This window comes from Mustela nivalis, assembly GCF_964662115.1.
Source record: "Mustela nivalis genome assembly, contig: HAP1_SCAFFOLD_320, whole genome shotgun sequence".
NCBI classification, from domain to species: domain Eukaryota; kingdom Metazoa; phylum Chordata; class Mammalia; order Carnivora; family Mustelidae; genus Mustela; species Mustela nivalis.
The window spans coordinates 855,840-882,941 of NW_028136326.1; the positions used below are offsets into that span (position 1 = coordinate 855,840).

The following is a 27,102-nucleotide window of genomic DNA, read 5'->3' on the forward strand; positions in this document are numbered from 1 at the left end:
TCTCAGCATATTTTCTTAAAATTAGCTGAAATAAACAATGTGTTTAGTCGCAAAGTGATTTGCATTTTTGCACAAACTCCCTATCTCCTTGAGAATTATAACAAATATTTCATGAAACATCATTGATCTTTACTTTGTTACACTGCTGTAAAGTACATTCAGAGTTGCCAGTTAAAGGTGTTAGTGTTGAGATGAAATGTCATGCATTTTTCTTCACTTCCATGCAAATGAACACAGTAATTTATTAAGACACAATGAAGAAAAAAAAAATTGACAATGAGTTCCAGATTTCAAAAATCACTTGCCATTCAATCCAAATTGTGAGTTTGATCGGTTACTGAACACTTTATAATGCACCCCCGGTAATTTTACAGAGATTACTTTTTTCTTACCAATTCTTGATTATTCTGTCTTGCAATGCAGAGAAAGCTAACTAATTTAAAGAGTGCTGTGAAGTGTGTAAACCTGGTGATTCACAGACCTGTACCCCTGGGTATAAAAATATATGGTTATAAAAAATAAAAATTAAAAAAAAAGAAAAAAGAAAAAAGAAAAAAAAATAAAATAAACTTCCGTTAATTTTGATTGTTATAAACTTAAAATTGACTAATTTCCATATACAGAGTTTAAAATGTTCACAATTTACATTAAATATATATTCTGTGTATACCTTGGAAAAATTATACTGAAAATTGAAATTAAAATGATGTTGTATATAGCTGCAAGAAGCCGCCTGTCCCATTTCATCTTACTATATAAGTTGTGTAGGTAATTTATAAAATCCCTGCTGCATAACAAATCTATTTTTTGTTGGAATGGGTAGTAATGTTTCTTCTTATTTCGAAATAAGAGTTGGTCTATGAGTGCCTCTGCAACTGTATTTTTCCTAAATGGCTTCATGGTCTTGAACTGAGAAAGCTCAGAGCATTAAACATCAAAGTAATATATTTTGACATAATTAGACATCAAGGAAATGCAATTAAAATGACACTGAGATATCACTACACACTTACCAGAATGGCTAAAATAAAATATAATGACAAGCCCAAAAGAAAAAAATATACCATTTGATGATACACAATGGCAAGTTGTACCATAACTTAACCATCTCAGACTAGTGTAGTGTTAAATTTGTTTTTCTAAGCCATGTTTTGGGTCACTTACCACTTTTCAAGGATATAAAGTGCTATCATTTTACTTAAAACTGTGAAATTTGGTCAGATTTAAATTTCAATTTATGTTAAAACATTCTGTAAACTGTGTTAGACTTTGACATTTGTTCCCTCAGTTCAGTGAATAACACTATATCATATTCTGAAAAATATGCTAATTTTTTATTATTTTGAAAAATATCCCTTTTTCCTCTTATGGTAATTATTAATATGAATTAATAGTAGAATTTGATATGGTCCAATATGACCATAAATACTTTATTGTATATTATCAAATTTAATAATGAATATAATGTACTTCTTTGGACAATTTTTAAAGACCAGTCTACTCTTGAAACAAAAAAAAATGGAGATGCACTTCTTTAGTTCACACAAATTTCATTTTATTATATATGACCTCAGATAAATTTCAACAAATCATAATTTATTAAAATCATGTCTACTTAAAAATCTCATAGAAGAGTTAAACCATCAAAAATAAAAATAAACACACACAACACACACACATCACCCATGTATTGGCAAATCACAATTGCTGTAACAATACATTAGGCATTCCACAGTTAAGGGCTATCAAAATTTCCATCAGTGACAAAAAGATTTGTATCCAAATGGACTGATTTGCCAGAATCCAAGAAAAAGTCTCCTAGGATTTATTTAAAGGTAAATATTTGAACAAATACTTCTTAAATTTAGGAAATTCAGAACATACGATTAAAGAATATTTGCAGTGCAGACTATATTCAATCCTTCCTTCAAAATGTGCCTTTGAGTACATAATTCTGTTTTCTCGATCTAAATTGAGCTGTCTTCCAAGGAAGTTTTCCAAAATGTGTGTCTCTGTGTGATAAATGTTCTAAGACCTAACATGCTTCATTGTATTTTTACTGTGCTCTCAAATTTAATCAATAATTTGGATTGATGTATAATACCTAGTTTCAAATATCTTTTCCATCTATAAAAACTCCCAGCTGTCTCTTTATATGCTATTACTATTGAGAATTGTGCTGTCAGTATTATTCTTGTACATTTTAGGTGATCTGTTCTTCTCTTGGGCATCATTTATGCTCTTCTCTGTTTTTGATATTCTTAAAACTCACCATAATGTATACGAGTGGTTTTTAGTGTGTGTAGTTTTTGTTTTGTTTTGTTTTGTTTCTGATATCTCGTGTTTGGCATCATTTTAAGTCTGGTATATTTTATCTTTCTTTAATTCTCCAAAATTTATCTCAGTACTTATTTAAATATTTTCTTTATTTTTTTTTCTCTTCTGCTGTATTTGGGCAGAAGTCATTAATTTGTTTGTTTGTTTTTCCCAACTCATTTATTCATTTTACAGCTATATTCATCTTAGTCTCCATTTATTGTATTCTTTATTTCAACAATTTTCACTTAATTTATATTCACAGTATAGTATCTTTCTTTTCCTTGTATATGTATATCATTATTTTATCATATACTTTTAAGCTATTTTTAAAAATATTTTATTTATTTATTTGACAGTGAGAGATCACAAGTAGGCAGAGAGGCGGGCAGAAAGAGAGGAAGGGAAGCAGGCTACCTGCTGAGCAGAAAGCCCGATGTGGGGCTTGATCCAGGACTCTGAGATCATGACCTGAACGGAAGGCAGCGGCTTAACCCACTGAGCCACCCAGGCGCCCCTTTTAAGCTATTTTTTAAAAGTACAGTCATTCTTTTTTTTTTTTTAAGTTTTTCTTTATTTATTTATTTGACAGAGAGAGATCACAAGTAGACGGAGGGCAGGCAGAGAGAGAGAGAGAGAGAGAGGGAAGCAGACTCCCTGCTGAGCAGAGAGCCTGATGCAGGACTTGATCCCAGGACCCTGAGATTATAACCTGAGCTGAAGGCAGTGGCTTAATCCACTGCGCCACCTAGGCGCCCCTAAGCTATTTTTTAAATTCCTGTTCCAATAACACTTGGATTGGCATATAAAGTTAACCACATCATATTTTTTAGGTAAGTAATTGTACTTTTTATGTGCATAGTTATTTTGGTCCATAAGTTCAGCTCTTCTTAGGATCATCAAATCTCTGTAAAGTCTGGGTATGCTAGGATTTCCTAAGCAACAATAAAATACATTGAAACCTGGTAGCTTAATTATAATAATGTTTTCTTTCTCAATCATTCACAATAGTATTCCATTCTGAGTAGCTTCCTTCTATTTTGCAGCTATAGTGTTTGGAAAAACTTGAAATGTGATATCACTGTGATAATGTGAATTGGTCAGGGTTTTTCAGAGAATCGGGAAGAGAAAAAAAGGAAGATATTCTCCAGGGCCAACTCTAGAAGTGACTATTAAAACATTTTTTCAAATTTAATTGAACAAATCTCAGAAATGCCATCTCCAGTGAAATACAAAAAAGATTATATATAGTTCTGGGCACACACATCTCATTTGACCCAATGATGTATATCAATGAAAGACTGAAGGCCAATCACCACTCCATGGGAGAATTTAAAAATAAATTTACTAATGAGGCCAAGAATTCAGAATCACAAATACTTCAGAACTAATAATAACTGCCTTCACTTGATGTTATTCTATAAGATAAATCCTACGGTCAAGTTTCAATTTTAAATTCTTAAATCCTTATGAAGAAGCATCATTTGGAGGGAGCAGTTTTCATAATTTATCATCCATCAGCCTTTTTTAAAAGATTTTATTTATTTATTGGACACAGAGAGAGAGAAAGAGAGCGAGAGAGAGAGATCACAAGTAAGCAGAGAGGCAGGCAAGCAGGGAGGGAAGCAGGCTTCCTTTTGAGCAGTGCCCGATGTGGGGCTGGATCCCAGGACCCAGAGACCATGACTTGAGATGAAGGCAGAGGCTTAACCCACCACCCACGTGATGAGAGAGCCACTCAGGTGCCCCTCATCCATCAGTCTTAATTGATTGGAGGAAAATGTGTGGAGGAATAATGCCTTAGGGAGCTAATCTCTCTAAAGAATTTTCAAGTCTTTACCCCTTCAAGGTTTTGTACAGTTCTGATAGCCTCAAAACATCCAGCGGATTTCTACAGTGACAGGCCTGTTAAAACCTGTCTTCAAACCAGGAATAGAGCTTGAAACATACCAGTCAAGGGCAACTTTGAGTATTTTAAGGCGTTTATCATCATTTCTTTGTTTTTGGTTAATATCTGAAATAGTTCCATATTACACTTGCATAATTTCTCCAGAGCTGACTTTGAAGGAGGCATTCAGTTCCAGCTAGTTCCATATTTTGGCAAGAACTATACTTCTATATTAAAAAAAAAAAAACATATTTTAGGGCGCCTGGGTGGCTCAGTGGGTTAAAATCTCTGCCTTCGGCTCAGGTCATGATTCCAGGTTCCTGGGATTGAGTCCCACAGTGGGCTCTCTTCTCAGCTGGGAGCATGCTTCCATTCCTCTCTCTCTGGCTGCCTCTCTGCCTTCCTATGATCTCTGTCAAGTAAATAAATAAAATTTTTAAAAAAACATATTTTATACCAGTTATTCATGTTTATTAACTATGATATCACAATACAAATAATACAAACAGTTGCTCTTTATTAATATCTTCAACCAAGATAAAAAAATATGTCATATTTTCTCCAAAAATTTTATATCATCTGATAGGTCAGATATATATAAAATTACATTTAAAGTTTTAAAAATATCAGCAAATATTTTCATTTAAATGCCAATTTGAAAAGAAATCTACTTTTCCAAACACGACTTTTTTTTTTAAAGATTTTATTTATTTATTTGACAGAGAGAGATCACAAGTAGGCAGAGAGGCAGGCAGAGAGAGAGGAGGAAGCAGGCTCCCTGCTGAGCAGAGAGCCCGATGCGGGACTCGATCCCAGGACCCTGAGATCATGACCTGAGCCGAAGGCAGCGGCTTAACCCACTGAGCCACCCAGGCGCCCCCAAACACGACTTTTTATCCTATTTATTTTGAATTTTGTCAACAACTGATAAAATGTTTAGCGAGACTATAAATGTTAGATCGAAAAAAATGATTAATAGATGTAGGTTCAAATTATTATGTTCCATTAAAAATGATTTAGTCTTTGATGAACATCTGTTTGGTAATATGTTGTATCCAGATATAGTCAATTAAAGACATATATAAAATTATAGGGAAATGACATCTTCCGTTCCATTATGAGTAGAGCTTTTAAAATGCTATTTGTCACAACCTGTCATCTTGTCATTATGTAGCATTATGTAGCAATTAAAAAATGTATACTCTTCACTTAGAAGTCTTTTGGAAATCTAAAATATGACTTTCTATGGTTTGTGTCTCCATATTGCTTTATTGCCAGTTAAAACAAATCCACATGCTTTGATTCAAAGGTAATAAATTCCTCTTATTTGGAAAAAGGATGTTTATTTTTGTTCTCTCACCCTTAGCAGGTGGTTTCATTTTAGCACACTTCAGAGTTATAATTTCATGCTTATTAAAAACATTTATTATGATCTACATAGATGAATGAAACTTTTATTTGATTAAATTATTTGCCAAAAAATCTGTGATTTTTATTTTTATTTTTATTTTTATTTTTAAAGATTTTATTTATTTATTTGACAGAGAGAGATCACAAGTAGGCAGAGAGGCAGGCAGAGAGAGAGGAGGCAGCAGGCTCCCTGCTGAGCAGAGAGCACGATGCGGGACTCGATCCCAGGACCCTGAGATCATGACCTGAGCCGAAGGCAGCGGCTTAACCCACTGAGCCACCCAGGTGCCCCAAATCTGTGATTTTTAAAAATGTATTTCCTTTGAAGGGTTATTTTAGAGCATTCAAAGAGGATCTAAGAGTGTGGTATTATGCAGTTTTTAAGTAGGTATGAAATGGTTAATTATAGGATTGTTTCTTTAAGGCTTATGTATATTGTCCATTATATGCTATAAAATATTTTGAAAGTAAATTTAAGGTATGTTTTACGTAGTTTATTTTTTTGGAAAAAAATATTGAAATGACTTATGAAATTCAGTATACTCTCAACATTAATTTATTTTGAAATTTACCAGTTGTGTACTGAACTATTATATGGCAGATATTACTTCAGACTACACTGGTAAATGAAATACTTGGCTTTGTAGAACTTTTATTTTAATGGGTGAGACAATTCAAAGCTATAAACCTTAATAAAAATGGCATAGTGCATTCAAAAAGGAAGAGTACAATGGGGAAAAAGAAAAATTCGATCAGGGTGAGAAAAATCAAGGTTGCTAGGCAGGGGATGGGGAGTTAAAATTTTTAATAGAAAGATCAGGGCAGTTACAATGAAGCTGACAATTGAACAAATGTATGGAAAGGTGATGAATTTGCGCAGAACTATCAGCAATAAGGTCACTCCAGACAAAGGAATTGGCTATCTTGAAGGCCATAAGGTTGGATCATGCCTGGCATATCTGAGGAATAGCAAGGAGGCCATTGTGAGTGACTGAAGAGTAGCAGGGAAAGAGGTCACAGAGGTTAAATGAGTGGCTAGATCATGTAAAGCTTAGAAGTCATTGTAAAACTCTGGCTTTTATATTTGGAAACTTACTGTGTGATCGAATTTTTGCTAATAACTGAGAGTTCAAATGTCCATAAACTTTCAAGGATTCTTATTCTAGTAAGACAGAATAAAGAGAAAGAGTTCATATTTTCACATGGTGTAAGAAATGCTCGGAGATTCAAGTGTAGGAAGCTATGGGAGCACAGAAGAAGGCACTAAAATCACACCATATATTTGATGACTGTGACTATATATAAATTTGTATTTTAGATTTTTTGTAGTCATGGAATCACACAGTATATACTATTCATTGCCTGGATTTTCTTTTCTCAGCATCATTACTTTGAGATTCTCCAATTGTCTTTGCTCTATTGATGGACATTGATGAACATTTCCACTGTTTTCAATTCTTAAAAATAAAGCTGCTATGAAATTCATATACAAGTCCTTGTATGAACATAGGGTTTGTTTTTCTTGGTTAAATGCCTAGAATAAAATGGCTATTTGTGTAACTGCAACATATTTTTCATTTAAAAAAATTTTGAAACTATTTTCCAAAGTGGTTGTATCATGATATATGCCAACAACAGTTTAGATTTTTTGTTGCTTCTCAATCTAGCTCAGACCAAGTACAATTAGCCTTTATAATTTTAGCCATTCTAATAGATATGTAAGCATGTCTCATTATGATTTTAATTTTTATTTCTTTAATGTTTAAATGTTGAGAAATTGGCCATGTGCCTATAAGCCATCCATATACTTTTGGTGACATGTCTCTTCCATTATTTCCTTCACATGTAAAATTGGATACTCTGTTTGGTTATTAGTAAGGTTTTTTATTTTTATTCATTTTTAAATAATCAGAGTAGATGTCCATTATCAGATATTTAATTTGCAAATCCCTTCTCCATCTTTACGGTTTCTCAATGGAGCTTTGATAGCTGTGTCTTTCAAGAAATATGCTACTTCTTTCCTGGTACACGGAGGTATGACTACAACATTATCAATGTTGACCTTTGCAAAGAAAATCATGGCTTAAGATATATGTAGTCTGCAGTTGTTGGGAGTGTTCACCATCCTTGCCTCTAACTCATCTCTCACTGCCCACACATTCAGGTATAGGGGAATATTGATTGACAAAATATTAATTGCCAAATAACACTAGTTAGAGAATAAGAAAAATGCAGGCACCTGATTATATAATATTCCTTAAATAAAATATGTTTTTATAAGTGCTATTGGAAGTAAATTCCTCAATACTTTAATCACACAGAATGATGGAATCCTAGATTTTTTTTCCTTGTATTTACTAAGAAAATGATCATGCCTCAAGTATATTAAAATGGAATAGGGAAAATTAAAAATTGTTTTAAGTTGATTTGCGTGTGTTGTGCGTATGTGAGAGAGAAAGTGAGAGAGAAAGAGAAAGAGAGAAAAAGAGAAAGGGAAAGACAGAGAGGTGGCTGCAGTGAATTGATGAGTTGGAGGATAGATTTTAAAGTTTTGTCTTTTGCTTTCTACATTTCCTTTTCTTAGGTTCAAGAGAACAATCAGTAATATCTCAGAAGCCTGCTGGTAACATCAGCAGAAAGAATTAGAGGTTCCCAGAAAATTAAGATGACATATAGTTTTCCTGACATAAGAAAATCATTTTTTGTCCCCAGCTATTTTCAATGATCTATACCCCACCTGTGTACTTGCCCAAGCACACTTCTTCCAAAACTTCCTGGGAGGTTCTTAAAAAGAAATGCATAAACCTCACTCCTTAAGGATTTTGAGGGAACAAGGCAATGGGAAAACTAACAGTCACCACCAGACCAGGAAATAGCCTAAGCTATTGAGACAATAAATCAGTGGTAAAACTCCTAGTGCTATTTCAAAAGCAATCAAGGCCTTGCATTCCTTTTCCCAGAAAATGAGCCCAAGACCCCATCTAGTTTCTATCTGCTCTTGAAGCCTGCAGAGTCCCTTTCCCTTGTCCAACAGTTACCCCTGCTTTATTCTAACGTTGACGTTTCTGCCCTCGGTGGAATACAAGCTTCATTCAGGTGAACATGCAATACATATTGCACAAATACATATGTGGATGTGCATGCATCCACAACCTTATGACCAACCATACATGGGATAATAAAACTCTCCCTTCTGAGTATTCATTTTAAATACTAAATAAAAATCTCTCTCCTGTTCAAACAGTCAAGGCTTTGGAACTTATTCCCTGTGAACTCCTTGTATGTTGTAAACAAAGATTCCTTTGTTTGACAACTCCACCTGTTTCTGTGATTCACCAAAGACTGACCTCAGTTAGTTCCGTTACTGTAATGTAATATCAAGCATATCTAGTTAGTTGATCATTTTGTTCAAGTCTTACATATCTTACCAATATGATGACCATTTGTCTATGTAATCTTAAAATAAGGGTGTTGAAATTATTTTCCATTTGTCGTCCAAGGTAGAAGTTATGATTTTTGTTCTTAGTTTTTCCCTATATATCCCCAAATCTGTTGTTACTTATTAAAAGTCAAGAATTATTATACTCCTGGGGCGCCTGGGTGGCTCAGTGGGTTAGGCCGCTGCCTTTAGCTCAGGTCATAATCTCAGGGTCCTGGGATCGAGTCCCAAATCGGGCTCTCTGCTCAGCAGGGAGCCTGCTTCCTCCTCCTCCCTCTCTCTCTGCCTGCCTCTCTGCCTACTTCTGATCTCTCTCTGTCAAATAAATAAATAAAATCTTTAAAAAAAAAGAATTTTTACACTCCCTGATGAATTCATCCTTTTACTCTTCTGTAATTTTGACTTGATCTTTATGTCTGATAATGAAATTTGCTTTAAAATCACTTTTCATTATCTTGATATAACCACCAAAGTTATAGTATGATTAGAGTTAATATAGCATATTTTTTCTTTTACTTTTTAAAGCACTTCTATATTGAATCCTGACAAAGAAACAAAACAACTTTTTAACTCTGGAAGCATCTTTCTAAATTATCTTTTTTTTTTTTTTAATGAAGCAGTAGCAATTTTTGTTAAGGGACTTAAACTGAAAGTAGGTTTAGAAATTTATTTATTTATTTATTTATTTTGTAAAAGATTTTATTTTATTTATTGACAGCAAGAGAGAGAGAGAGAGAGAGAAGAAGCACACAAACAGGGGGAATCATGTGCAAAGGGAGAGGAAAAAGCAAGCTCCTTGGGGTGCAAGTAGTCCCATGCAGGGCTGGATCCCTGTACACTGGAATCATGACCTCAGCCAAAGGCAAACATCTGCTTAAACAACTAAGTCATCCAGGCACCCCTTTAAAATTAAAAAAAAAAAAAGACCTTTTAAAAACATTTTGTTTCTTTCTTGTTTTTTTTTAAATATTTTATTTATATGACAGACAGAGAGACAGGAAGAGGAACTATAAGCAGGGCAGAGGGAAAAGGAGAAGCAGGTTTCCCACTGAGCAGAGAGCCTGATGTGGGGCTCCATCCCAGGACCCTGGGATCATGACCTGAAAAGAAGGGACACTTCTTGGAGGAAGCCACCAGACACCTCTTTTCTTTGTTTTTAATATATGGCAACTGATGCTTCCCAGCCACGAGGAGCATATTACCCATTGATTAAATCTTTGATAACAACCTATTTAAAAAGGTGTGTAAATATATATTTACTCAGATTTATACACTTTGTGTTTTCTTCATAGTTTGGGGCTGGACCCCATGGTCACAACACTGCTTCCAGTCTTTGCCTTCCCATCTTTTGATACCAGGTATTTGGTCAGCAAAGCAAATTAGTATCAAAATTAATAAGCCCTTGGCACCATATCTCTGGAGCAGGGCTTGCTCTTAGCCAAGGCCCAGAGCAGTTGACATCCCCTCGCTAGTGCTATAGCCCCAAGGACTAGGACCCTGCCACCAGAACTCAGTCTTACATGTTATGCTAAGCAGACAAAACCAAAACAGGAAAGCTCTGACAGCTTTCACTGGCATGCCTCATCTCCAACTCCCTCGACATCTAGGCAGTACCAGATGACAGGGAGGGGTCTTGGTCCAACATATGGGAGGGAAGGAAGTAGCCACGAGCAAGTACCTGCCTCTCTGTTCCTTTCTTTCATGAGCAGGTTGTAAGGAGGAGGAAGAGGAAGGGGAAGAGAGGTGAACTTCAAGGGGTGAAGGCCTCAGGTAGGCAGCTGGCTCCTGCCAGTAGGAAAGGGACAAAGGAGAAGGCAGTGAGTCTTGCAGGGAGGGTGGGGGGTAAGGGTTACAGCTTATGACGGAATCTGGACAGGAGTAATAGGGATACTAGTCATTTGAGTCCACCATTGGCAAGCTGGGCTGGGTGTCAGGGCAGATAGGCCTCCTTGGGCAACGGCACATGAGAGAAGGTGGAATTCTTCTCTGAGGAGCAGGTGAAGCTTTGGGTGTTGGGAAAGCATAGACAGTATTGTTCCAGGGCCAAGGACAGGTCCGGTTACTCCTGGTTGGAGGTCAAGGACACAGTATGATCCAGGTCTTCTACCAGCAGCTTGAAGGTACCACATGCCAGCCACCCCTCATTATTGTGTATAACTCTCTGGTGCACTTATTGGCTTATCCATCAAATGACTCCTTCAGCAGCTTAAAAACCACCTCCACAGGCACTCCAGGATATGGGAGGCTTCCAGAGTGAAAATTTTGCACAGGATCACCCCAAAAGACCAGAAGTCACTCTGGTGGATGTAGATCTGGTCAAACATGGCCTTAGAGACCATCCAGTTCACAGGCAGTCCACTATTGGTTCTCATTTTATAGTAACTGATGTGGTGATATCTCTGGCAAGGCTGAAGTCTGAGATCTTCATCATGTTGTCCTTTGTCACCAGCACTTCCCTGGTGGCCAGGTCTTGGTGTATGCACTTCTTGGAGGCAAGGTACTCCATGCCTCAGGCTACCTGGTAGGCACAGGATACCGGGTGCTTGGAGGAGAGTTGCTCTGCTGCATTGTGGCTGATATTGTAACAGTACTCCATGTCAGGAGGCCTCTGGGCCTGCAGGTACTCCTGTATGTTGTCTTTGGAGGCATATTCCATGATAGTGTACGAAGGACCATCCTGTGTGCAGGACCCAGCAGGTTGATGGTGTCCTTGTGCTGTCCAATCATCTTCATCATCTCCATTTCTGAGATTAGGTTTGACAGGTCTTTCTCTGCTGCATCTGACTTCAACATCTTCACAGACACTTTAGTCAAATGGTTGGATTTGTCTTTGTCCAGCCCAATGGCCTCCTCCAACAACACCTGCCCAAAGTAGGCCTCTCTTAGGGGTCTGCCTAAACTGCCTACAACCAGCCTGCCTCAAGGCAGTTATGAACTCTAGATTATCCTCAAAAACATTAAACCACAAGCTAAAAATTCTCTTCACTAGGTCTCTGTCGCAGGTCTAATTTTCTTATCTTTCATCATTTATCTTTTTCCTAATTCTTATTTTCAGTATAGTTTATTTGGCTTCCAGGTGTTTCCCCGGGTTTCTGTATGCTGTTTCATAGGGAAGAATTATCCTGTCATAAAATTATTTCTTGAGCATTCATTACATCTCTCGGTTAAAATGGGTTCTTTTATGGTATTGATTCATTTGAGTTTTCTCAAAATGGGAAGAATTTTCAAAATGGTGTTTTCCTCAAGGTTCAGAGTATGTCTTAGCCTCATCTTTACTCTTTTTGAAATTCACTTTTCAAATTCTTGTCCCTCTTTTTATCTTTTTAAATTAAAATGTTTCCTTTTACTATTTTTTTATTTGAGTGTAGTTGATAGTCAGTGTTACATTGGTTTCAGGTTTTCAATATCTCCATACATTATTCTATGATCACTACAAATATAGCCACCATCTGTCACCATATAACACTATTATAATATCATTGACTATATTCTCTACACTGTCCCATATCTCTTTTTAAAATCTCTGATTTTTATGTTTTCTGTTATTCCAATTTTCGACCTCATTTTACTTGGTTACTTTAATAAAATATGCCTGATTACACACTCTATGCTGAAAACCATAGCATTTGATTTATAGTAGTCTTCTTCTTCTTCTTCTTCTTCTTCTTCTTCTTCTTCTTCTTTCTTCTTCTTAATTAACATATAATGTATTATTAGCCCCAGGGGTACAGGTCAGTGAATCGCCAGGTTTACACACTTCACAGCACTCACCACAGCACATACCCTCCCCAATGTTCATAACCCCACCACCCTCTCCCTAACCTCCCCCCCCCCCGGAAACTCTCAGTTTGTTTTGTGAGATTAAGAGTCTCTTATGGTTTGTCGCCCTCCTGATCCCATCTTGTTTCATTTACTCTTTTCCTGTTCCCCAAACCCCCCACATTGCACCTCCATTTCCTCATATCAGGGAGATCATATGATAGTGCCTTTCTCTGGTTGACTTATTTTGCTAAGCATAATACCCTCCAGTTCCATCCATGTCAACGCAAATGGCAAGATTTCATTTCTTTTGATGGCTGAATAGTATTCCATTGTGTATATATATATATATATATAAATATTTATATATATATATATTTCATTTGTTGATGGACATCTAGGTTCTTTCCATAGTTTGGCTATTGTGGATATTAATGCTATAAACATTTGGTGCACGTGCCCCTTTGGATCATATACAGTCTTCTTTACCTCTATCAGAACCCCAGGAAGCTTTATTTATTTATTTACTCACATAAACAGATGATCCAACACAACGTTTTTTGATATTCAAATGTATTATAATGTCTTACTGCTTAACACTATGCTTACTGCTCTCTTTCACTGTCTGACTATATCCTCATCATCACTATGCCATTTAATGAGAAAGAACATTTGAACTCAGAGTTCTCTCCATATCAGGGAATGAAGACTCCACCCTTCTGTTTGTGCAGGTAAAATAAATGTTGATGTCTGTCCTGCACATACCCCATCCTGTTCACCAGAATATTCACCATCAAAATATATACACAATGAAAACCATACCTCACCACTTCTATTACCACCCAGCATGCTAAAAACACCATCATATGTTCCTGAATTATTGACTTGATTGATAACCCCACTTCCACACATACTGCACTCCTTTCTCCATGCAAATTTATTTTGGTACAGCAATTTAACCTAAAAATCAAGTCATATGATTTCATTCTGCTGTTGAAAGACTTTTGGTATCTTCCCCTTTCATATTAAATAAAAACTGAAGGCGTTTCAATGTACTAGAAGGTCATACATCAATACGTTCTTCCTCTCTCCACCACTATGAACTCCTCATTGGCCTCCTTGCTTTTCCTCAAAAGTAACAGACAAGCTGTTCACACAAAGTCTATATACTTACTTGCTCTGCCTAGAGCAATCTTTTCCTTTAATATTTGTATAACACTCTCGTTCACTTCCTGGGTCTTTGTGCAAATAACATCTCATAAATGAGATATAACCACCCAAAACAAAATAAAATTAACTTTCATCCCAGCATTCCCCAATGGCTTTTACCTTTCTTGCATTTCTTTGTATCACTTAACACCATCAACCATCAATCATTATTCTATTACTGGTTTATTTTCTTATTTGAGACAGAGAGAGAGAGAATTGGGAGGGTGCGCAGAGGAAGAAGAAAACACCCCACTGCCTAGAAAGCCTGCTGGGGAGTTACATCCCAGGACCCTGAGATCATGACCCAAGCCAAAGGCAGTCACTCAATGGACTGAGCCACCCAGGTGCCCCTCTATTATTGGTTTATTTCACTATTATATTTCAAAAGAATGTGAGCTCTTTGTGGTCAGGTATTTTATATGTTTTATTAATTGAAGTATTCTCAGAAAGGTAGCTGGCAGATTGTAAGGGCTCACTAAACTGTATTTTGTTGTTATTATTGGGCTCCTTTATGGGCTTTACCTCTTACGCTAGAAGTCTATCCTTCAGATGTAAGCGATAAGAATAGAGCCCTGCTGCCTGTTCAAATGTGTAAAAAGCCTGTATTAAGTGGATATTTTAAAAGCTAAATGAATGGCTTAATAGTTGTATATACGGGGAAAGGGAACATATTTTCCACAGTTTAGAAGTGGAGTTCTTTTATAGAGTTCTTGTACAAGCCTACACTATGGAACATTACAATTATACAAACACTTTGGTAATTTATATCCTTTTTTTGTAATTCTTGACTGGATCATTTAATTCCTTAGGAGCATTATAGCATTTCAACTTTTCATGTTCAATAAACTTATTGGGATTGCTACCTTTTTTATTCAAATGGAGAAATAGTCATGATTTAATCTAAATAAAGTGTTATTGATTGTGTTGTTTTCTAGGAATAAGTCGCACATGCTAGTTTAAAAGTTTTGTTAAATTCCCAAGTCTGTCACTGATAAAAGCCTTTTGTAGATTAGTAACTTGATCAAAACGGAAAAGTTATGTATCACCTATTGTTATACTATCTTTGTTTCCATCTTGCATTGTAATAACACCCATCTTAACTCTATTTAAGACAAATCATTGCCAGATGGATTTCTGGCATTGATTGCAGGATATGAAATCTAGTATAACTAAAAGTTTTTGGTTTTAGTAGCATATAAATCAATTTAGAATAATATATGTATTTGAATATAAGATAAAGTTTTAAATTATTTGGCAATAATAAACTAAACTTTTTTTTTGTAAATTTTTATTTTCTAAAATTTCATTGAGCTCTCTTGCAATAAGAAACAAGTTACAAAAAATTAAGGTTTATTTACCCCAATTCAAAATTATTAGGAATATAATCATAGAGGTTGAAGTATTTAAAATATTGAACCCAAAATGTTTTATTAGGTAAATTCATGAATGCTGAGCATTCACTGTTAAAATATACTAATACTATTGTTAGACTGGTAGAAGCCTAAAATCAAATATTTATTAAATATTTATATCCATATCTTTTCATAGCTTGGTAATTCATTTCTCTAGCATTAAATAATATTCCATTGTTTGCATGTACTACACTTTCTTTGACCTTTCACTTATGGAAGGATATCTTGGTTGCTTCCAAGCTTTTGTCAGTTATGAATAAAACTACTATAGACATCTTTGTGGGTATAGATTTCATCTTCTTTGGATAAATACCAAGAGCTGCTACTGCTGAATCATCTGGCAAGAATATGTTTAGTTTTGTAAGAAACTGCCAAGTTGTTTTCCATTCTTTATTCTCAATACACATGGAAGAACATTCCTGTTGCTCCACATCCTCACCAACATTTCGTGTTCTGTTGACAGTGCTCTGGATTCTGGGTATGTACTGGTGTCTCTTTTTTGTTTTAATTTGCATTTTCCTGATGACATATGATGTGAAGCATCTTTTTATATGCTTATTTGCCATCTGTAATATTTTCTTTGGTGAGGTATCTGCTAAGGCCTTTGGCTCATTTTTAATCCGGTTTTTCCCCCATTGTTGAGTTTTTAGGGGTCTTTGTGTATTTTTGATTAACAGTCCTTTGCCAGATGTGTATTTTGCAAATTTTTTCTCATAGTCTGTGCTTTGCCTTTTCATTCTCTTGGCATTGTGTTTCACAGAGTAGACATTTTTAAATTCAGTGCTTGTGCTTTTGTAGCTAAAGTTATTGCGAAAACCAAGGTCATTTAAATTTTCTTCTATATTACCTTCTACATGTTTCATGTTTAGGTTTATAATCCAATCTGAGTTCATTTTTGTGAAGAGTGTAGGATATCTGCCTGGATTTATTTTATTTTATATTTTTAGATTTAGCTTCACCATTGCTACAGAACCATTTGTTTAAAAGATTGTATTTTGCTCTCTTGTATTGCTTTTGCTTTTCTATTAAATATAAAATATAATTGATAATATATATTCTGTTGCTTTAATCTAGTCTCTCTGTGGTATTACAATATCATGCTTACAATTATCGTTATGGTAAACTTTTTTTAAAGATTTTATTTATTTATTTGACAGAGAGAGAGATCACAAATGGGCAGAGAGACAGCCAGAGAGAGAGATGAGGAGAAGCAGGCTCCCTGCTGAGCAGAGAACCCAATGCGGGACTCGATCCCTAGCCCCTGGGATCATGACCTGAGCCGGAAGGCAGAGGCTTAACCAACTGAGCCACCCAGGCGCCCAATCGCTTTAGTAAACTTTGAAGTCAGTCCTCAGTCTTTGTTCTCCTTCAACACTATGTTGACTATTGTGAGTCTTTGCCTCTCCATATAAACTTTAAAATAAGTTTGTTAATATTAAAAAAAAAGAACTTGCTGGAATGCATTAATTTTATAGATAAACTTGGAAACCAGTGACCTCTTGAGCTTAGCAGGAATTAGACCATGGACATCAGTTGTCACAGTGGTGCCTCTGGCAGAACCTATTGCAAATCCCTAGGCAAAATGAGACCTCAAGGATCTGAGAGAATGTCTAAGAAGTACTTGATACATCCCTTGGGTATGGTTTATTAAAGTGTCCACCTGTCTGAAAGCTGGGGAATCTAGATAAGGGAGGGAAAATTAGTTATGATAAAACATATCAACAAACATCAATAAATTTTGTAAAACTAATTGTCATGGCTCATATACAATATGACCAACAGAGGGACCATCAGAAGGAAAGCATCAGTTATGTTTATTGTGAAATTTTTTATTCAAAATAAAGCAATGTGAGGGGAAGACACAATGAGAAAATTACCATTTTTTAAATGGTAAGCATCTTACAAAATGGAATAGGTTTTATATTCTAAGTAGTATATTGAAAAGTAAAACATTGGGGCGCCTGGGTGGCGCAGTGGGTTGGGCTGCTGCCTTCAGCTCGGGTCATGATCTCAGGGTCCTTGGATTGAGCCCCGCATCGGGCTCTCTGCTCCGCAGGGAGCCTGCTTCCCCCTCTCTCTCTCTCTCTCACTGCCTGCCTCTCTGCCTACTTGTGATCTCTGTCTCTCAAATAAATAAATAAAATCTTTAAAAAAAAAAGAAAAGAAAAGTAAAACATTAAAAAAATAAAATTTCAGGGGCACCTGGGTGGCTCAGTGGGTTAAGCCGCTGCCTTTGGCTCAGGTCATGATCTCAGGGTCCTGGGATCGAGCCCAGCATCGGGCTCTCTGCTCAGCGGGTAGCCTGCTTCCTCCTATCTCTCTCTGCCTGCCTCTCTGCCTACTTGTGATCTCTGTCTGTCAAATAAATAAATAAAATCTTTAAAAAAAAATAAAATAAAATTTCAATGAAAAAAATTATTTAATTTTTAAAAAGGTTAAAAATAGCAGAACCATTTTTCTTATAACTGGAAAATACACTGTATATACATCTATCAAAATAACTTGTCATGGGGGAGCCTGGGTGGCTCAGTAGGTTAAAGCATCTGCCTTCGGCTCAGGTCATGATTCCAGGATCCTTGGATCGAGGCCCACATCGGGCTCTCAGCTCAGCAGGGAGTCTGCTTCCTCCTCTCTCTCTCTGCCTGACTCTGCCTTATTGGGATCTCTGTCAAATAAATAAATAAAAACTTTTATAATAAATATTTGAAAAATAACTTGTCATGTCTGGAATCAGGAGCATATGGAAAAAAATAATATCTGAGGACAATACTTCTGCCATGTTTTGTGCCTTGCTAATATTTTTAAACAGTCAGGCAAATTTTAGCCTTATTGAAACACCTGCTAAGATACCTGCAGTGCCTTTTGGAGCCCTATGACTATAAAAATTAATTGCAAATATTCAAAATGTTTACTATGGTGTCACTATTTAGGGCCACCACCAAGTATGTTTCAGAAGTAAGCATAACTGTTACTCTTCCATAAGGCAAAAGGGCATATTTTCAGGAGTTCCATCTGCTGTACCAGGAGGTGAATCAAGTAATGATTTTTGTCTATAAAATAATTCACTTTTCAATCTAACATTCCTCATTCCACATTATAATAATAAAAACTAGGAGGAGACTAAAACAAACAAACAAATACAACTACAACAACCAGCTTTTCCTACAGTGGAAAAGTAAATATAACCTTAGGAGTAGCCTAAAATTTATTTTTAAATATTTTAAGATAAACGTTTTTGTTAGAAAACCATATATTTTATATTACTAAGAAATAACAGGCAACGTTTTATTAACTTCTAAAAAGTCTAGTTACTTGTATTTATCTATTAACTCATCTCTTTATGAAGTAGAACATGATCACACCTCTTGTATCTACCCAAGTTTGTATGCTTTGGTTGTTTTATGTTTGCTATTTCCTTGCTTAATTTTTACAATATTTGATACATAATAGTATCTTTAAGTCCATCTATGGTTTCACAGAATTTGTTTGAACTTCATAAAAATGTACCATACTTTTTGCACTGTCCTTGTTTTACTTCTCTATTAGCTTTCCAAGTTTTATTCACTTTAGAGTGTGTAGCTATCATTTATTTTTACTCCTCCATAATGCTATGTTTACAAATTTGTGTTTATCTGTACTTTTAAAAATATCTTAATTATATACCATTTCTCATCTCACGTAACACTCATGTTACTTCTACACTTATCAGATATTATGTAACTGAAAACCACAACTCAGCAACAATAGAACACCATTTTTCAAAATTAAATGGCTTACCAGAATTCTTTAATTCTATCCTTTATTTGTATTAGATGACCCTTTATTCTGGTATTTGGCATTGTTCATATGGAGGAAAGCTTATAAGTTGATATTCCATAAATAGAAGGATTTTTATGATCAATTAATTATTTTCATTTAGAATGCATAGAATATGGTTGATTTAATATTTCTTTCTTACTCTCTGCCTGGAACATAGTGCTATCTATGCAATAGCCACTAAAATATTAAGTTAATTACCTAGACTTTAAACTGCATATTAATAGGAATAGCATACAGAACTCTTCTCAGATTGGGACACCTGGGTGGCTCAGTCAGTTAAACGCCTGAGCCTTTAGCTCGGGTCATGATCTTAGGGTCCTGGGACTCAGTTCTGCAACAGATTCCCTGCTTAGCCGGGAGTTTGCTTCTCCCTCATCCTGCTGCTCCCCCTGCTTGTGCTCTCTCTCACTCTCTCTCTTACAAATAAATAAAATTAAAAAAATAAATTCTTCTCAGATAGCTAATATAGAATATCATCTTTGTATTCATCAAAGGGAAAGTGCCATATAATAATGAAATCCAGACTACTTCAAATTCACTTTTTAACCAGTAAGAAAGTACTGGAAACAAGCCAAAAATGTCTTCAATGAATTAAAGAAATAGATTGATTTTCAATATCTTAATGTTTCTAATGTTAAATTGCAAGATTTTTATACTAGATATCAGTGTAAATATTCATTATACAAGGATATTCTAAAAATAAACCTGAGAAAACTACTTGACATATATGATGACAAAAACCAATGTCAGTTTGGGTAAAACTTACAACACCTACCACCTGAAACTCTTGTTCTATATGGTGCCATCTTGTGATTCTGGGCAGCGGCAGTGAGCCACAGCTTCCAGTCAGCTAGAAGATTACAGGGGTGAACACCTGATATTCTTACAAGCATTCTATATATAGAATATATATATAGAATATATATATTCTTCTTTTTTTAGTGTAATATTTAATAAATTGCATGTGATATTTGATACTTTGTTATAAAATAGGCTTTGCTTAAGATGATTTTGCCCAAAGGCAGGCAAATGTAAGTGTTCTGAGTATGTTTAAATAAGCTTAAGGTAAGCTATGATATTTGATAGTTTTGGGGTATTAAATGCATTTTCAATTTTTTATGTGTTTCTCTGTACATAGCCCCCTTGTAAGCTGAGGAACATCTCTATATGTATATGTAGCCTTGGTATGGCTTACATATTATTGGCATGAAACATCTAGAACAGTACGTGTGCCATAGAATTGTCTACAACATCAAACAAGTTTCTTGAAAACTTGTGCCAAAGGGGTTATGTCTTTAAGGATTCTTATTTCAGAAGGGTTCTCTCAAACGTAAGATTTTTCAGAAGTTAAGTGAAAATCTGACCAAACTAAACATTTTTCCATTTTCCCTAGTGAGCAAAGATAGCTAAAATCTATCTGCCATTTTCAACACTGTACTCAACGATTGTAATTCTAATTTAAGAACAGATTATTTATATCAAAACCACATGTTGGCCTAATCTTATACAATATTCATAAGTCACACTCAGACCCTTGGACACTTTTATTTGTTGAGTCTATATGGTACTACGGACATTCATCTTTTTTGACCTCATAGCTTCATGTATGTCTATACTTTTGAAAATACATGCATCATAGTTCCATTGTAAAATGTCTGGGTTATAAAATGTGCTATGCTATCAAAATGGTAATAAGAACATACAAATGACCTGATGTAATGAACTGGACCAGATTGCCAGATATCACGTTTCATACCAGAAAGATTCAGTGGTAAGTTTTAAAATGGCCAGCTATACATTGACTGAATTATAACTCATTTAACTTCTTTCTTTGTGTACAGTATTATACATTAGTCAGTATTATAGTAGATAAGTACTTTGGACAGATGTAAATATGCTGTAATAAAAAATGTTTTTCTTCTTTCTTTTAGTCCTTTTTACTTGTAAGACTAGCCACAAATACCACGCCTCCCCCAAAATAATTTGCAATCCAAATTTATCTCTAAATGAATTTATTGCACAGAAAAATATGTATATATATATATATATACACACTTACAGAAGACATGTTCAAAAATAGTTACACAACAGCAGGGCCCTAAATGTAAGCAGTATAGTTGTTTTGTTTTGTTTTGTTTTGTTTTGTTTTGTTTCTTTTAAAAAAAGAGGTTATGTGAAATATTAGGATTATATTTCCAGGCGTAGTATTTCAAGACAGTTAACTACACCTATGGTGTCAACAGCCTCTTGTTGGCAGTATGATTTTATTGGCTCCATGGAATAACAGAAAGAATTTACTATTGCTTCTTTCTTTTATGACACACACAGAAAAAAAAAATGACACATTTGCTCAAGACCAACCAGAATCATTTTAACCTATCAAAATTGATGGGAGGCCTTCACTGCCAAAGTCACTGCTGCGTTTTCACAATTCACTGCAGACAATCTGCTACTCCCATTATGATAAAGGAGAGAAGAGTCATAATCAGGGAAGAAAGCTAGATTAATACTTGTAATTATCATTGAATATTTAGCCTGCTATAGGTTTATTATTATTAGTGTCATTTGATAATTTTCTCTCATTTTATTAAACACAACTGTGAGTAATTACGCTACCTAATATTTCTCTGTATTGGCTGACTAGCTAGCAAACATTCATGAAAATATCCATTAGCCACACATATAAAATGCTGCATTATGATGCTGTTGAATCAGAACATACCACTACCTGATCCTGTAGCTCTTTGAGGATTTGCAAATCAATTAATTCTATGTTTATTGGATTCTTCCCATACAATTAGAAAATTTATAATCGAGTCCATGAACATTATTAGTTTTACCATTTTAAACCAGCAATCACACTTTGATTTTTACAACAAAAGCAGAAATATAAACACACACATTTGGATCAGTTTTCTCTTAGTCTGTCTGGACTTCAAAATCCTATTCCTCAAGATGATGCACACCAAAGTTCTGGATTAAACAAGAAATTAGATGGCACCTGAACACTTGGTTTAATATTCTCAAAAGGATTATGCAACTTCTTTCTTACAATATGACATTGTTTTACAAAGATCTACACTTTTATAATGTTAGTATTTATAATAATCAATAAAGTCAATTAATCATGATTAAAAATCAAACATAAAAATTTCTACTTTTTGCTTTTGCCCCCTCCATTTAGAACTTATTTATAGCCTGATAATTCAAAGGTCCCTATGTTTATGAAAATCTGGACAGAAATAGCTCTAAGATCCCATTCAGAACTTGATATTAATCTAAGTCTTTTGGCTCCATTTATCCTGAGAGCAAAGAGTAGGACAAAGGATTTGAGTACTGTTAGTTTATCTGGGAGATTATCCAAGGTAGAAAAGAATGGGAAAGTGATACAGTGAAGAAGCAACTTTGTCAAAGAGGTACATTGTTGATATAATTGTTGTGGATAGAAAATGAAGGCTTGATTTTACTGAAAGGTCCTGAGAAACTTCTTTAAGTTGTCCTCATGAAGACCTGAAAACTGACAATTTTACCTATGGTTCTTATTTCCACTTCACTGAGAGCTGTCCTCAGAGGACATTAACTCTCCTACACTTTTGGGTTGTGTTGGAGACATTCTAAAATGAGAGAGAGAACATGAGATGCTATCAGTGTTAAGTAACTGCAATTTCCATTGGAACTATCCACCACAGGTTTGGCTATAATCAGGTGTTGGGCCTTGATATCAGAGGGATTTGAGGCAGTATCATTTTAGGTTAATCATTATATCTGAAATTTCCAAAAACTACAACTGATGAAACTTTGATTATAAACCTACAAATATAACAATAAATCTACAGTATTCAAATTATTTTCATAGAAATACACAAACAAAGCATCAACTGATTAATATTTAAATGTTACAAAATACTGAACTGAAAGAATTTGGTCATATAACAACGTGTAAGAAGTAGAGCTTAGGTTTAGGTTAGAAGTCAGGATGCATTTGGGACTCAGTTAAGAAATTGAATGGAGGGACGCCTGGGTGGCTCAGTGGGTTAAGCCGCTGCCTTCGGCTCAGGTCATGATCCCAGGGTCCTGGGACCGAGCCCCAAATCAGGCTCTCTGCTCAGCAGGGAGACTGCTTCCTCCTCTCTCTCTGCCTGCCTCTCTGCCTGCTTGTCATCTCTCTCTGTCAAATAAATAAATAAAATCTTAAAAAAAAAGAAATTGAATGGATGTCTGACTATCTTATAGGTTTGCTAAAAATCAGTGACTTTGTGTTCACGTGTGGCTATGCGGGAATTTTTAACTTTCTCTAAGAAGTTATTAGATTGATTATATAATGGCAGTAAAGGATGGGGAAAAGCAAAGTACAAACCCCATAAAGACAAAGACACTGAGTATGAGAAAAGAGTAATAGATAAGAAGAATCAATGCATTTGAGGAAAATGGGAATTGAAATACACAATGATTGTTGATTTTTTTAGATGCAGAAATCAAAACTAGCTTGCAAGAAGGAAATAACAGAAGACATGTTGTGAAAAGGCAGTAACGTGGAATAAAGGAGTAGGGAGAGCATATCAGGTAATTTGGATAGGAAGGAGTTAGGAGATAATTGCTTGATAAATTTTATATGGCCCACTTAAATGCACAGATTTCTCTTCTTTAAGTTATATGGAGAACAGGGTGTCCTTTTTCTTCCCTTTCAGAGCACCCGAGGTGTACTCTTTCAGACTGAAAACCTGAAAAGCTCAGGACTCAGTTGCTTAAGCACAGCTGAGAGGACATATTTCAATTAAGATTTACAGTTTGCTGTAGGTAGTAGACTGTCAAAAGTGGTTTAACCATATTTTTCATTTAACAAGAAGACTACAGAGAGTGTTTTCTGGTGTTGGTTCAGAGTCTTAAGAAAGTCAAGTGAACTATCTTAGAGGTTTTCATGGCTTTTTATTCACAGTTGCAAAAATTGCCGTTGGAGTTCTCACTATTAAGCCCACATTTCTGGCAGAAAGATAGAGGTAAAAGAGAATGATATCTTGTACGACTGATACTTTGTCATAAGGTTACAATGTAACTAGAAAAGAGACAATAAAATATTTGATGTTGTTTTAAGTTTCCTTGTTGTCAATCCCTCAGTGCTTTCTGATATTAAAGGAAAGAGTAGATGGATATTGACCTGGCAACTATCAACACCTGTCAGTCTCTCTTGGATAACCAATATCTCTATAATCTCTTCTTCCCAGTAAAAAAAAAAAATAAAATATATTCATAAACCACACTGTGCCATCTCAAGTTACTGCACCAAGATAAAATTACAATGATTTTCAGTTGTTCCAAATGGACAGAATACCCTTCCTTATGATATCATGTCTTATAAGATAGATAATTGGCTTGCTACCAATATACCCAGATGAGACTGTGGAAGAGACAGGAAAAAAATAATAATATTTATTTATTCCTTGGGTTGACCCTGTTTACACAGATGCATTACTATTAGAAAAGGTTGGTTTGGGACATTGGAATGAATTTACTTAATGGGTCTGTATGTAATTGGGTTGGAGAAAATTTTTAATTTCTACAAAAATTATTAGAATTCTATCTTATTCCCTTTTGATAATTTTCACATGTTAACAAAGCCAACGTTTTTGTCTAGCAGACAAGATCTTAAATCCTAACAAAACTCAATTTTTTCCTTTTTTTTTTTTAAGTTTGAGAGCCTCATGTTCTCTCATGCTGCTTTAAATACAACTCAAAAAAACAAAAGGAGCTAAATGGGGCAGTAAGCCCAGACTTTTTATTTTAATTTATTTATCTTATTTTTAATTAAAAAATTAAAGATTGTATTTATTTATTTGAGAGAGAGAGAGCATGAGTGGGGCAGGGGGATGTAGCTGCAGAGAGAGACTGAGAAGTATACTCCTTAATGAGCAGGAAGCCCGATATGGGGCTCGATCCCAGGATCCTGACTGAGATCATGACCAGAGACAAAGGCAGATACATGTGCAAAATCCCTTTTTTTCTGGGAAACAATACTTTACAAGAGATGTTTGAAAAAGTACTTGGGAAACAACTTTAATCAGAGATACAAAAATTTAATTGACTTCTGTAAAGCTACAGGGATCCAAATGATGGGAATCCCAGGCCGTTTAGGTTGTGGACCACAGAGTATTCTTCTCTGTAATATTTTATTTTCTTCCATGTCTACTAACTCCAGTCCAAGTTCACTGATCTCTTTTTAGATAGTGCAAAACATGGCAAAGAATACCAAACAAGTGCCCAATATTCTACATTTATTACATCATTTCTAACATATAGAAGTGTGTTATCAAGGCTGGTTCTGTGAACGAACCTAGTTATGCTAAAGTGTGTTTTGTTCTCCAAAAATTAAATTCATGATTATCACACAATTATAAAATACTTGTGTCAAGAATTTTTATTCAAAAATTAATAAGAGAAACAGATATTAAAACTAGTTCACATGGTTATTTGGGATATAAGCAGAGTTGTGCAGCAGAAGTGCTCTGGGCCCATAATTTGGGTTATAGAATTTATGTTTTCTAATGAAAAATCACTAACTTGCATTATTGTTAACAAGAATCCTGTGCATTACCATCAGTTTTCTCCATTATAACCTCTTGCTCTACAGTTTGTAAATAACTTTGTCAATAGCAAGCTAATAAACGGGGTGACTCCAATGGATTGAGATAATCTCCAGAGTTTCTGCTACATAATGAACAGGACTCCATTGAAAGGACACCTAAGAGTTTACTTTGCCCAAAAATTTGATCACTTTTTTCACTGTCCTTACCTATTTTCCAAACCTAGTTCTTTTCAGTCTACAGACAACCCTGTATCTGACTGACTTGTTAATTCTGGGAATGTCTTGCAGATTAATTTGCTTGCCCGAGGTGGTTCCTCTAATTGATGTCTAAGAACCCTAATTAGTTAAGAAAACTTTTTTTTTAACATTTTCATTGCTACTTATTATTATTATTATTATTATTATTATTATTGCTAATATCTCTATTATAAATAATTCACAAGGGCATCTTTCTGACAAAAGACAAAGAGCTGGCTACTAGTAGAAAAAGTACATTTGACTCTGTCAGTGAAAGTGGTAAAGGGATTTGAGAAAATAAGGCAAAGCAGTGGAATTATGTGTTAAAACTTTAAATATTATAGACACATTTACTTAATTTCTAATACTGCTTATAATTAAAAAAGATGTTTTCCATGAACCACGCATTACAACAAATATATTGTTTATACAGATTAAATTTTCATCAAAAGGGACGCCTGGGTGGCTCAGTTGGTTAAGCAGCTGCCTTTGGCTCAGGTCATGATCCCAGCATCCTGGGATCGAGTCCCGCATCTGGCTCCTTGCTCGGCCGGAGCCTGCTTCTCCCTCTACCTCTGCCTGCCATTCTGTCTGCCTGTGCTTGCTCTCTCGCCCACTCTCTCTGATAAAGAAATAAAATCTTAAAATAAATAAATAAATTTTCATCAAAAAATTATAAGTGTATTTTTTTGTAGGATCATGATAAGCATTTTGCAGATGAGAAAAGTGAAATTTAGAAAAGTATGTCTCTTCAAATCCCTCATACAATATCTGGCCTAGATAGAAGGATATACTATCACAATTGAGGAAGATAATTGAGATTACTTAAAATGATAAACTTTACTGTATAGGGTTTTTTTACAAGTTTGCCACAGATTCACATTTTTTAAAATATATATCTATTTGTGTAAAGAGAATGCACTGAGAAGTAAAAAGATAGTGATATATCAGTGCTACCAACTAATGGCTATAATATCATCACCTTATTTATGAACAATGAAACAGTGTGTAATATTTAAATAAATTTAAATAA

General features: G+C 35.0%; 1 pseudogene across 1 annotated transcript in view; it reads right to left on the minus strand.

The window, feature by feature from the left end:
- The window catches only part of LOC309857072 (small ribosomal subunit protein uS5 pseudogene), a 422,047-nt pseudogene that overhangs the window by 394,297 nt on the left and 648 nt on the right, over positions 1–27,102 (minus strand). The gene's annotated exons all lie outside the window — the stretch shown is intronic.